At 43.3% G+C, this 14,849-nt stretch overlaps 1 protein-coding gene across 1 annotated transcript in view; it reads right to left on the reverse strand.

Annotated features, from left to right (window-relative positions):
• LOC144785168 (cathelicidin antimicrobial peptide-like) overlaps positions 1-14,849 on the reverse strand; it is a 116,196-nt gene that overhangs the window by 44,546 nt on the left and 56,801 nt on the right. The gene's annotated exons all lie outside the window — the stretch shown is intronic.

Consider the following 14,849-nt stretch of genomic DNA (forward strand, 5'->3'; position numbering starts at 1 on the left):
GGTCAGTGCCCCCTGAACACAAAGACTTCCAAGACATTTAGGGGTATAACTATGAGAGCTGAAGCCCCTGAACATTGGAATGGAATGGAACTGATCAAGACTGAAAAGGATTGAAACTACTTTGTGGTCAAGAGGAACCTCTGCCCAGGAAGAAACAGGTGAAGAAACTGAAGGAAAGGACTGACCCTTGCTGTGTGTTCTGGGGCTGGCCTGGAGTTTGCTGCTTTAACCAAGGAGAGGCTAAGGGACTTTGCTGTGTGCTGTGTCCCCCTGCTTGAAAAGACTTTGCTGTGGGCTGTGTGTTGAAGTAACTTGTCCCCAAGGGCCAGAGGAGAGCTGGCTCCCTGTTGTGGAAACTCAGGAACATAAAAGTTTCCAGAGGTGTCCAGCGACGCTGTGTGCGTGTGCTTTTTGCAGCCTGAGACCTTCGTGAGGATTGCCATGTGATCATGTAATCCTGGAGTCCAAGTGAGTCTCAGCGACGCTGTGTGCATGTGCTTCATACAGACGAAAACATTTGTGAGGCATGCCCTGTGATAGTGTACACTCCAAAGCTCAAGTGAGTCTCAGCGACGCTGTGTGCGTGTGCTTTGTGCAGCCTTAACGTCGCGAGGAATGCCCTATGATCATGGGCACCCAGAGCTGAAGTGAGTCTCAGCGACGCTTTGTTCATGTGCCCTGTTGCAGCCTGAGACCTTCGTCATTGTCATTGGCCCAGACCGGCATCCCCAGAGGAGCTGTGCCGCTGGTCCGAGCCTGTCTTTGCCAAGGAGGGACCTCAAACTAACCCTATCAGGGGGCCCATTTTCCACTGCCCAAGATCAACGAAGTCGCATCGGAGGCCCATGCCGCGAGGAGAGGAGAGTGCGATGGCACACCCCAGGTAATGCTCAGCGAGCGTGCTCTGTCGCGCCTGGGTTGGGGTGCAGGCTACGAGAGAAACACTCTCGCCCTTTCCTTACTTTGCAGCGCGAGCCTCCGCTCAAGTCCGTATTGCGGCCCGTACTTGCCAAGGAGTGGCAGTACCGGGGCCAGAGTGTGGAGCTACACTTTGTTTTACACCACACCCATGTTGGGGGGCATATTTTGGCAGCAGCTGACCGCGAGTCAGCGGGAGTGGCATAAAGACCGCCTGGAGCACCGTGACCGGTGCTGGAGTACATTATTTTGGTATTACGAACTGCCTGATTGTTGCATTACGCATTGCATTATTTCTGCATAACGAACTGCCTGATTGTTGCATTACGCATTGCATTAGTTTTGCATAACGGACTGCCTGATTGTTGCATTACGAGTTGCATTATTTTGGCATTACAAACTGCCTGATTCTTGCATAACGAACTGCATTATTTTTACATTGCGAAATGCCTGATTCTTGCAGTACGAAATTCATGGCAGTGCATTGGGACTGCTTTGGATCATATAGAATTGCTCATTAATACTGCAAGAACCTACAAGGGCTTGCTGGCCTAATAACCGGCAAGGTGAAATATTATAAATACGCATATGTTGGATTTTTATCGTGTGGTCTCATCGTATATATTTTATATAAACATATACTTGGTTTTTATGAATCTCGTGTGGAGTCCATTTGTGGTGTCATCATTGGGTTACTGAGAGCGTGGTTGCAAATACTTTACACATTTGCGTTGGAGATAAGCCTGGCTGCTCATGCCAAGCTACCGAGGGGGTGAGCAGGGGCTATCTGAGAAGGTGTCCTTCCTTTCCCTGACTTAGAATCAAGGGTCCTAATTTGGCCTAAGGTACCTTCTTCAGCCAACTAGAGACCCCCATTTCTAACAATTACCCTTCAATCTTCCTGCAAAGTCCTTAGATACTATGCTGCTTGTGCTTTGCATATGGCTTATTGGAGGAAAGAAGCACAGGAACAGTATTAACATTCTTAGTCCTAAATAAGGCACAATTTTGACTACTTCAAATTTGCTGTCTTATTTGTTTGAAAGTTATTGTCTTTCCCTTTTGAAGTGGGGTGCTGATAAGCCCTGCTTTGCACCTTTTCTCATTCATTTCTAGCTAATTCACCCTGCAATATGCCTCGGTAAACATTAGTAAATGCCCAATAAGTTCTGTAGTGCTATATAGAAGGGGTCATCTGAATCAAGGAAGATTGGGATTTCTCTTCCTCACTATCTTGGCCATGCAGCCTGCATTACGGCACACAATTTGCTTTTTCTTGCCTCATAATTTACCCCACTCACCCGCATAATTTGGCCCGCGACCGCCCGCGTAATTCCAGTAGCCCTGACAATAAGTGCTTCGCTTCGTGTGGACTCAAGAGCAGAGGGCTTTGGGCTGTATGCACACTTGTAACACTGAAGCCGGTAAATGCTGACATCTGGATTAGCCTGCTTCCGGCACATGTTTTGTAAGGTATAATTCCTGCCATCATTTGCCATGATGAGTCGAGAGGTAGAGAGGCCAGAGTATGAGGGGAAAAAACAAGAACGATTGATGAAACAGAATGGGAGGATGACGTTGACTTGAAAGGTAAACGGAGGGATTGCATTGGGATTGAGAGCGACGAGAGTGGTCACGAGGTAAGAGGAATACCAGGAAAGGTTGAAGAGTCCGATTGTTACAGGTCAGGATGAGAGAGGTGGATGTGGGAGGTAAGTCGGGACCTGGAGTGATGGAGGCGAGACAACAGAGGAAGAATTGCGATGGAAACTGACACTGTCGAAAGATAGAGCCTGATCGAAGAAACCACAAAATGGTAAGGTGAGGGAATGGAAGCTGTAAGTAAGGAGCCGATGCTGTTATGGAGGTAGTAGTGGAGGGCGGGGGGGATGGGGGATAGAAGAGTTACCCCACCCTCTCTATTCTACGTAGGGCCTCTCGGATGGGGCTGGTGTAAGGAAAAGGCAAAGCACATTGCATGCTAGGGTAATTGTTCACACAGCTCTCTGATGGATGTCACATGCGGTTTTTCTGAGTCCCCAGATAGATCAAGCAGTCTGTGTGTTTTCTTTTGTACTGCCAGTCACCGGTGTATTCAACTGTGTAGCTTTTGATCGTGTCATGTATGTGCATGTAAATTGCATGATGGAAGTAACTACTATTAGCAGCAGTACTACATGTCTCTCGGACATCTTTCAAGTGCTCACCGTCCTTTTTCCCCAGCACCCCCCCCCCAGGGGTGGCAATCTGAGGGCTAGCCCCGGGCGCCACAAGCTCTAGCTACGCCCCTGAATAAAAGCCCCTGAGAGCTCCGGTGGAGTGGGAGCCTCGACACATGCTGGGGGCACTTACTTGTGGAGACCCATACTGCTGGTGCTGACCTGCTGTCCTGAGTCTTGGGGCCACTAGCGCTGCTGCCGCCTCACCCGGGGACCATAACTCCCGGCAACACCTGCGGCCTGGACGCCGCCTACGTTCATCTAGCGCCCGGTGGCGCTTAAAAGCCCCTGAGAACTCGCGTGTCGCGGGACGCGCGCGGGTTGCGCACGGGTTGCGCTGTGAGAAGCCCGGGACTGGGGCGGGGGCGGGGCCGTCCTAGGCCGTCACAGGCCGGAGGCCGGGCTGGGCTCATTCTCTTGGCTCTTCGTGCCGTAAAAGGTACGAATATAAGTGGTGAAGTGCCGGTTTGTAATTTGTCCTCTGAAATACAAATTCCAGGTATACTAATATTGTCAATTGTCAATGACATTGGGTTGTGCCGGAGCACACTAAGAACCTTGCAACAAACTGGGCCAATTGTTAGAACTGTCCAGATACCCTCACCCCGAGCTAATTTATTGTAGAGACCCGGCAGATTGGAGATATATGCAATTTATGTCAATTTTATATTGGTTAAATTTGCACAACTAAAACTGACACAATTTTTTACTATATCTCTGCTGAAAGGGTGAAGGTATAGGCATCACCATTACGTTGTAATAATCATAAACATATTGCTGTTGGCCAAGAATATTTTGGTAATTGACATAGTAAGCTCAATAGGAAGATAAATAACCATGAGCAAACGGAAGGGTGCTGCTGAAACATTGGATGATTTCATAATAGGAGCAGAATCTGTATTATGTCACGAAATAGAATTGGCACAAAGAAGGTTATCACTTGACCCCTCAAAACTCCAAACCCATAGGCAATCTGATACATTTTGCCAATTAATTCTTTACAAATAAATGATGCTAGTGAAAATGATACCCCCAAATTGGTTTTATGTAACTCCACAACAGAACCAACCCAAATTATAGAGGGTTCCCCAGACACAAATACGTTAGGAATCCCTGGGATATCTACACGATTAAGGGCCCAAAAAATGGTGGGGTGGGGTAGGCTCGGCAAAAGAGAAAACTAAGAATTTGCAGAAAGGAAAAAAATTGGGTGATAAGAAAGGGAAAACAGGGGGAACAGTGATAAGAAGCAAAGGTGAAAGCAATGTATCGGGAAATGAGGAGGCTACGCATAGATCATTTGGGGTACAAGCTGACGACTACAGCTTCTTAAATCCAAGAAAAGAGGATGAAGTAGTCAAAGCAATAGAACAAAAAGTGGTGTATATTTTTAAAGGTGTCTTGGACTCAGTTGAGACCCAAATAAATTAATGTATGGATGCTAAAATGAGGGTAATGGATAGCAAAATAGACCAGTTAAATTTAACCATAGCCCAATTAGGAAGTATGATTGGGGATGGAGGCAAAATAATAGAAGAAGGGGCTAGATTGCTAATAGATCTTAGAACAACACGAGTGGAAAGTAAGCAAGCTGGTGGAAATGAACAAATTCCCATGCCGCCCAGAAAGGAATTAGCAAATAGTGCTGGGATGGGGAGAGAAACAGAAGAGTTAGAGCAAAATGAGACACAGAGGAAGATAGACACCAGTGTTGGCAGTAGAATGACCCAAGTAGGAAGAAACAGTCCTGTGCAAGCTGTGTACAGTCCAAAGGGGACTGATCTGGTACCCAACTCTGATGTTTTGAAGTTACCCCGCTACATGCCCCTATGTTCTAGTACTAGCTGGTGTACCAGCCCTGAGAAGGGAACAAACCAAGTCATGGTCCAATCTCAGGAATAAAGTGGTAGAGTGGCTCTACAAGTTTTAAAAATTCAATCCCCACAAAATGAACGAAATCCTGATGGTGCGCAGGGTAGGGTGGGTGGGGAATTCTGCAAAAAATGTACAAGGTGATTGTATTGTTATACATTTTAGGCATCCACATATAATCCGTAACTTGTTGAGAGCGCACGAGGAGACACCAACACAAAGTACTAGTATGTGCTTTACCATTAGGTTATTTCTACAAACCTGTTGAGCTGGGAAGATGTCAGAATGCGTCCAACTCTACATTCCCGAGACTCTGAATAGGTTCCAAGAGCTATCATCCCTCTAGGCGGTTGATTGACTACAATCACCAAAAGATATATTAAAAAGCTTCCGGGAGGCATATGTAGAGAAGAATTCAGGGTGAGGTAATAAGGTATTGCTTAATAACTTTCATAAAGAAATGGAAGTAGATGAAGAGAGTGGTGCGGGTGAAACCATATTACCAACACTTATAACAAGTGGAATAAGTGGAAGTATACAGGCAAGGGGGGACAACAACTTAGATACTAGGCCAAAGAATGGGCCCATTGAAGTTATAGGTTCCAAGAGTCCTGCTACACTAAAAATGATTTCATGGAACATCGCTGGTCTAGGAAGGAATGCCAATGACCCTGAGTGGAATGAATACATTGAAAGGAGTGACATTTGTATGTTACAGGAGACATGGGCCTTGCAGATTCCACACAGGGTAGGGTATAACACTTTTCACGTGGCCGCAGTTCCATCTATAAGAGGAAGGCCCTCTGGAGGCCTAGTTATTTGGGTTAAAGTGACCCTCGATGTCAGAGTCGTGCAATTATGCATCAACTCACTAGATATATTGGGAATAAGAATAGTAACTAAGGATAGTAGGGTACTGCATATATACAACATTTATAATAGACCCTCCTGACCTCTAGGGAGTCTATAACTATAGATCAATTAGACTCCATTTTAAAGTCACTTGAAATAAAGACAGGTATAGTAATAGGTGGTGATCTCAACCGTAATTATGAATCAATAACAGGGTTTGATAACATCCTAGAAGATGAAGATATTGCGAATAAGATCCCTAAAATGCACGATCCTAAAGCAGTTCTGTGTACTGTGCTAGCGCTCCAAATTATGAAATTAACGGTTGGGTATGGCCTGAGAGCATGTAATGGACGATTACCATCTAATGTACCCAAGGCCCCAACCTTTTGTAGGGGCAAGTCCCAGAGTAAAATTGATTATATTATTATATCTTTTGATATCTGGTCTCATGCAGTAGATTTAAATATTATTTCAAGAATAGAGAGTGATCACCGTCCACTTGAGTTTGATTTCCACAGTAGACTGTTACTCAGCTCAACTGAGGGCAACAGTATATCCTATGTGAATGTAGATGACATTATAGTTAGCAATAACAGCCGCTCAGTCAAATGGACGTATATGCTGGAACATGGTGAAATATTGGCAAGTGTGTATAATACATTTGCAAATACCTTTTGTAGGTATGCAATTATACCAGTGGAAAGGGAATCTTTTTTTAGATCTACATAAGCGGTTCTTCAAAGAACTTATTCCGCTGGTAACAAAAATGCCAAAAATGATTAGCAGAGATGGAAAACCTCAACTAGCAGGAAAAGCTTGGTATAATAAGGATTGTCGAATAGCTAAGAATGAGTTAGTCTATGCCATTAAAAATAGCGATACGCTGCTAGTTAAAGAAGCCAGACTGAAGTATAGAAGAGTACAAGAACGGGCCAAAATATGATGGGATGAAGAGATGTGGTCTGATCTTCTTACAGCTGCCAAGAATAACGATCAAATGCTATTTTGGAGATTAGTGGCCAAAGGAAATAGGAAAGAAAAGGGATCTAGGGATGTTTATTTAGATGAGACCACCTGGATTGATCATTTTACTAAGTTGTATGAAGCACCGGAGGATGATATGACTCCTTTAAATTATGAGTTTGCGTTAGGTCAAAAAGAAGATATATTAGATTTTAACATACAGGAAACATTATTGGCAATTGACCAAGTCAAAAATGGGAAGGTTCCTGGACTTGATAGAATCCCAGGGAACTTAGCACGAAAATAAAGTCTGGGGCCCCTATATTAACTGTCTGTGTAACGCTATAGATGCCGGTGCAGATTTTCCGGAGACATGAAGGGGGGCGGAAATCATTAACATTTTTAAAAGGGGGACAGAAGTGATCCTGCGAACTATCGCCCCATTAGTTTAATTGATATTTTACAAAAAATATATGCAAGGCATGTTTTAAATCGTATAAATATCTGGTTCGAGGAAAAAGAGGTTCTTACAAAATTTCAGGCGGGATTTAGATCCAAAATAAGTACTATAGATCAAGCCCTAAGGTTCTCCTGCTTGTGTTGGAAGTATGTCAATATAAGAAAAGGTCTTTTATACATAGCCTTTGTAGATCTTAGGGCTGCGTTTGTTCTTATTCCTCAACAGTTGTTGTGGAAAACACTTATCCACCTAGGACTACCAGTAAACCTGTTAGATCGTGACGTTGCACGAAAATATTTATGCAAAGGTTAGGTGGGGCCCGGGTGGAGAACTAACAAGGCAAATCCCAATAAAGAGGGGAGTTCACCAAGGCTGCGTGTTGGCACCTACATTATTTTCTCTATTCGTCAATGATATTCCATCCTTTTTGGAGGGCTGTAAAAATGATGCTCTAAAATTAGGGGAAGAATACTAGCCCTCCTTTTCGCTGACGACACTATACTTATATCGCAAACACCCAAGGGATTGCAATGTTTATTGAATACATTCCAAATATATTGTAGAGAAAAGGGCCTTGAGATCAACACAAATAAGACGAAGTACATGGCTATAAACCTGCACAAAACTTTTAGGGAAAATGTGGTTTTAAACGGACATAAATTGGAACATGTTAAGAATTTTAGTTATTTGGGTGTCTCCTTGGATTCTAAACTAGCCTGGAAAACCCAAATTGAAAAAAGCAAAATGATATTATTGCAAAACATGTTACCTATTATGAAAAGGCATCGAAATAGTCTTAGTAAAGCAGTATCACCTGCACTAGAGGTATTTAAATTCAAAGCCAAATCAGCTGCTTTGTATGGAGCTGAACTATGGGGGCCCTCGTGCAAAAAGGGTTTTGAGGCTGGTGAAAATACATTTTATAGATCCTTACTAAGACTACCTGTCCGAACTCCATTAATACCTGTTTTTCTTGACTTGAATATGAAGCATACTGATCACCATGCTAACTTGAGACCATTAATGCTCTGGGTCAGACTTTGGTCGACACCCGAGCTATTAGACTATAAGGTTGGATTAAAAGAAATCATGGAATTGGACAATAACAATAGTATTTTATGGCTTAATCATGTTCGCAATTGGTTAAAAAAAGATTGGTCTGTCACACTTTTGGGATGATCCATCATCATTAACCCAAAACTCAAAAAAGATGTTAAAGTTATCTTTTTGGGCATATTTGGATCATAGCAGGTTAAACGAAATAGCGATTGGATCTTTACCAAGTAAATTCCTCTTGTTTAAAGATACTGCCTGCTTTGAATATTTTTTAGATGAAGTACATCTACCACTTGCTAAAACATTGTATAGGAAGTAAAGATATGGAGTCTTGATGACTAACACAAGTATAGCAAGGTGGTCAAATGATGGTAATGATCAATGTACTTTATGCACAAGCAAAGCTAAAGATGATGATTCGCACATTTTGTTCTTTTGTTCTGCTTATGCAGTTCCAAGGAAAAGATGGATTAGACCATTGTGCTTAGATATAGGTGTGAGATCTTACAAAGATGCGGAAAGGATTTTTAAGACCGATACTAGCCAAGCTATTATTTTTGGTATTAGTAGGTTTCTTTTAGCCACAAATTTTATAGGAGTAAAATTAGGCCTTAAATTGTAGTGAAATGTTGTTGAAGATGAAAGAGCTCTTATATGGAATGATAATGTTATTGGTGTTATTAATGAATTTAAAATGTATATATATAAAATATTTGTTTATCACAAATGACGGATCGTCGTAGAACAATCATGGACCCAACCTCAAATGTTATATGTTTTTATTGTAATATATGCCTTTTTAATTATTTATATAAAAATTATTTGAAATATAATGATAAATGTCCTTGAAAATGTTTCCATGAAAATAGCCACTGGACTGCACTTTATTCTTATAGATATTTTGTAGTAATGCCATTCAATGTTTTATGTATTGGAGTATGTTTTTTATGTATCTTTTATGGTACTAATGTATCGAAATAAAGATTATGATATGATATAATGATCTCATCTCACTGCCTTATTTCGTGCCTTTTTCCTTTTATCCCTCTTTGCGGTATTTGGCCTCCTCCAGAAGGGAATAAACCATCTAATACTGTAATAAGTAGATCGGTCTTCTACATTCAGGGCCACCCAAGCAGAGATATTTTGGACTTCTGAGCTTAATTCATGATACTTGCCTGGCAGCCCTGCTTAGAGGTGAAGATCTAGTTTTTGGAATGGAGATAAGCTTCACATTTTCCCAAGTATTTCATTGGGGCTGATCGGGAAGGATATAGTTTTGCTCTATTTTGAAAACTTTTGTCTGAGTTCTGCCTTGAAATCCTCTTTTACCTTTAGCAACCCTGTTTTTATTTCATAGCTGAATTTATGGTCCCTTGATAAACACTTGGCTATTTCGTTTCTCATCTTGTCATAACCAATTATCCTCACAGAGAAACTGAGACAGGGGTCTGGTCAACAAGAAATTAACCCCTAGAATGTGTGCATGGAAACAGATCAACTGTAAAGGATGAAGTGCTTGTAAACTCCTAGGGAGTCCTTCTTGGTTTCTGCCAGGTTAAATCGCCATCATAACTCTGGTACAGTGCACCAGGGTGGCAGAGAATGGTCTTTAGTAGAAGAGATAAACAGTCCAACATGACCCTATGCAGAAAGTTCCATGGTGTATTAGGAAGGGTGAAACATTCTGAACCTATGCTAGAACCGAGCTATACTCATTCTTATTTAATATCCCTCAGAAAAGATATTGATGCAAATGTAGTTTTTAAAAATATATGATTAAAAAGGGTAAAATATGGCAGCAAATGACAAGACTGTTCGGTTTTACAGGTGACCACTAAAGAAAGACTGAGGGCTTATTTGAAGTTGTGTTGTAACTTTAAATTCTTTGTTATGGTGGAAGTGGTAATCCTTCTTTTGGAAAATTCCCTGCCAATCAAAAATCTGACAGGGGAAATTGCATCTGCTGTAAGGTTACCATTTGCAGAATGCAGAAATAAAATGTCCATAGACCTCAGCATCTAAATTAGATTTTAGAACCGGTGAGATCCATCGAAATTATATATTTTTTACCAGCTTGCAAAATGTTAAAGTTGGTGCCCCTTATTCTTTGAACAATTCAGGAATTTCACATTTGTAATCCAAAGACACAAAGTGTAGCCACTGGACAGGATACTTCCAGGTTAGTTACACTTAGGGCCAAATTACAAGTCTGGCAGTTAGAGGACCACCAGATCTGTGGTGGTTTGGCGTGGTGGTCCAGCCAACGCCTCACCGGCAGTCCGACTACCCCATTACAAGTTGGGCTGTCAGACTTCCCTGGGACCGCTGTCAGGTAACCGCCATTCCATGGAGTTGGACTGGTGGTCAGAGGACGCAATATAGTAGGTTGGACCGCCACGGTCCCTCCAAGCATATTACGAGTTTCCTCTCCGCCAGCAGTGACATGAAGGTTCTACTCAATACCAACCCAGGTGGAGAGGAACGATTCTGTGCCTCCTACGCTTGTGTTTTCACACAATGGGGCATAACATGCACCCCCCGTGCCCCCCTGTGTGCATGCACAAGAGTTCCTTCATGGCGCAGACTTTTCAGTCCATGCCATTTAGGAACCTTGTGAGGTGTTCCCATTGCGGTGCCTTTTTCAAAGGCTCCGGAGCCTTTGAAAGAGGAACCGCTCAGGGAACGCCATGCTGCCCGGCTGGGGCATGGTGGTGGAGTACCCCGCAATTCGTAATATGGCCCTGAGTAATAGGTAGTATGAAAAAACCCGGTCTAAAAATTATTTGTAATGGGTATCATGTGGGTTTCCCAACCTGATTATTGTATGTGATCGAATACATTGGCAATAATGTGAGCTAATGATGTTTGTGCCTGTTTTGCCCACCTTTTCATTTTTAATAATTTAGCACACTACTTTACAATGTCGATTACCATTTGGTAGGATATACCTAAATGTGCCAATGCAAACACAAAAGAGAGCACATTTTATGCTTTCTACCTAACTGACTGTAATAAATTGCACGCACAATCCATGTGCACACATTTTACAACCAACACTCAAACTAACTGGCCCCATACGTCTTTCTTTCTTTGTTTATTTGTGAGGACCATTGTTGGCTGGGGTGGAGATCAGACTGTGAATAGGATCTTATTTATTGATCCTTGTTGAGGTGTATAGGCTTGTTGTAGGAATCGTTTATTAGTAATTAGATTTTTAAGAAACCTGAGACACTTTGTCCTTACAGGAAATGTGTCAAATACATGAAAGCACATTCACTATGCAATAGTAATAGTCAAATCACTAAAACCATTGAATATTTTTTATACAACCATAAAAAGTCCAGAAAGAGTAGTAGAGGTGTGAAAGCAAAGACAGGGGGAACACTGCCAGCTACGCTTTGCTCCTTGTATAACATTTCAAAGAATAATGTCAGAAAAATTCTTAATGCAAAAATGACCAATCAGAAATACAGTTACCTCTGGGTAGCAGTTTCACCTCTTGCAGTTTTTTGCCCAACTAATGGGCGTATACCAACAAGGGGACTGCGCCACCATAACATTCCCCCAGCTCCAGCTCCAAGGACATCCTACCGTCACAAGAACTATGCGACTCCCTGGCTACATTCTTCCACCACAAGATCACAGACATCTACAACAGCTTTGACACCCAGACACAAACAGCAAACAGCAAACACCAACGCCCCAGAATCCACACCCACCGAACTCACCAACCTTCTGCTCTCCTGGAACATCGTCAACGACGAAGAAATCGTCAAAATCATGAACACCATCCACTCGGGCTCACCTTCCAACCCCTGCCCCACCACATCTTCAACAAGGCAAGCACCATCTTCGCACCCCAACTTCGAAAGATCATCAACAGCTCCTTCGAGACCTCCACCTTCCAGGAGAGCTGGAAACACGCCGAAATCAACACCCTCCTCAAGAAACCCAAGGCGGACCCTAAAGACCTCAAGAACTTCCGACCCATCTCCCTGCTCCCTGTTCCCAGCTAAAGTCATTGAGAAGACTGCCAACAGACAACTGACCCTTTTCCTGGAGAAGAACATCGTACTAGACTCCTCCCAATCTGGCTTCCGCGGTGACCACAGCACCGAGACCGCCCGCATCGCCGCCACTGACGACATCAGGACCATACTAGACAAGGGCGAAACCGCGGCTCTCAACCTCTTGGACCTCTCGGCCACCTTCGACACCGTCTGCCACCACACCCTTCGCACACGCCTCCACGACGCGGGGACGCGAGACATAACCCTGGACTGGATCACCTCCTTCCTCACTGGCAGAACCCGGAGAGTCCGCATCCCCCGTACCGTTCCGAAGCCACCACGATCACCTGCGGCATACCCCAAGGATCATCCCTCAGCCAAACCCTCTTTAACATCTACATGGGTCCGCCCTCCAACATCGCCAGACAACACCACCTCAACATCAGCTCGTACGCCGACGACACGCAGCTGATCCTCTCCCTCACCAAAATCCCGGCCATCGCCAAATCCAACCTCCAAGTGGGAATGAAGGCCGTCTCAAAATGGATGAAGACCAGCCGCCTGAAATTGAATTCGGATAAGATGGAGGTCCTCATTATCAGATCCACCCCCTCCATGTGGGACGACTCCTGGTGGCCTACCGCGCTGGGAGCTCCCCCTACACCCTCAAACCACGCACGTAATCTGTGGTACATCCTGGACTCAACGCTCACCATGACCCAGCAAGTCAACACCATCTCCTCATCCTGCTTCAACACCCTCCGAATGCTCCAGAAAATCTACAAATGGATCCCCACCCAAACCAGGAGAACAGTCACCCAAGCGCTCGTCAGCAGCAGGCTTGACTACTGCAACGCACTCTACGCAGGGACCACGGCTACACTCCAGAAGAGACTCCAGAGCATACAGAACACCTCTGCACGCCTCGTACTCGGACTACCCTGCCACAGCCACATCACCAACCACCTACGAGACCTGCATTGGCTCCCGGTAAACAAGAGGATCACCTTCAGGCTCCCCACCCACGCGCACAAAGCTCTCCACAACGTCGGACCAGCATACTTCAAAGAACGACTGTCCTTCTACACTCCGAACCGCCAACTGCGCTCCACTGACCTCGCCCTTTCGACCATCCCACGTATCCGTCGAACAACCACCGGTGCCAGATCCTTCTCCTACCTCGCCACAAAGACATGGAATACCCCCCCTGCCCATCTATGCAAGGCCCTGCTGACCTTCAGGAGACTCCTCAAGACATGGCTGTTCAACCAGTAGCTGCCGTCCCTCTCCCCTCCCGCCCTTAGCGCCTTGAGACCCTCACAGGTGAGTAGTGCGCTCTACAAATGTATTGAATGATTGATTGAAAAATCAACCCTGCAATGCAGGCACCCTTGCATTATTATGAAAGGGTGTCTGTGTTGGTGCTATGCAGATATTTTTAGCGCTAGCACTAGGGGAAAGACATGGGTGCATGTATCCTTGTAAATGCAGCGCATCCCTGCATTTTGGAATGGCATAGCACAGTGCTGTAAAATTTGGGTCAGCGCTGCACCATTTCCTTGTAAATATGCCCCAAAGTGTGCAAGGTCAGAATAAGGAATAACAAATATTTTATAGCACACCACAACTGCAAATTCGCCTCCTTATTTCTGACTTGATATTGTTGTGTAAACTCCTTCAGGTAATACCTGCAGTGCAAATACTTTGAGTGCAAATTAACTTGGAATCCAAAATCCGGTGCAAACTGTGTTTGTTGCCCAAACTTTCTATTAGGTCTAGTCTCAGGATAGAGAGAGGGTAGACTGTTATTAATAAAAGTATTTGATAAAATTATTATTACTAGTCTTGTGGTACCATTCAAAAATACGATTTCGGGTAGATTTCGTCCAGAATGCAATATATTATCAGTTAAAAGTAAATCGGTAGATTTCCATTTCCTATATATTTTATTCAGATCATCTCCGAAAGGATGGATGTTACGGAACGTCTGTGGTGGAAGGTGATATGCTGCAATCATAAAACTGACTTGCTTTAGTTGCATTTTCATCTCACATACCAAACTACTATTTTTAACCTTCTTAAATAGTTCAATAATATTTTTATTGTGAACTCTAATCTTATCATTACTATACTGGACTCTTGTTTTTTTATGCCTTGTTTTCAAGGATTTTTTTGACAAAATTTTGTTTGCATTAATATTATTTGACACATATATAGGACTATGTATTTCCCTGTGATTTTTTTTCTTGATGCTTTTCTTATATAGTTTTCATGCTAATCTGTCTCTTCTAATCTCTTTTTAACATTAAGCTAAAAAAAAACCTGAAAATTATTGTTCTTCATGTCACAAGTATCCTTATAAAACGTGTTTTGACGATGGATGAATCGGTACTGTATCAAAATGCTATGTTTTAAATATGTCCTCTCAATAAAACCCTTTGAAATAAAAAAAAAGTAAATGCTTGCCTTATCATTTTATTTGCTGTCTCGCTA

Source organism: Lissotriton helveticus, chromosome 10 (assembly GCF_964261635.1).
Source record: "Lissotriton helveticus chromosome 10, aLisHel1.1, whole genome shotgun sequence".
Lineage (NCBI taxonomy): Eukaryota > Metazoa > Chordata > Amphibia > Caudata > Salamandridae > Lissotriton > Lissotriton helveticus.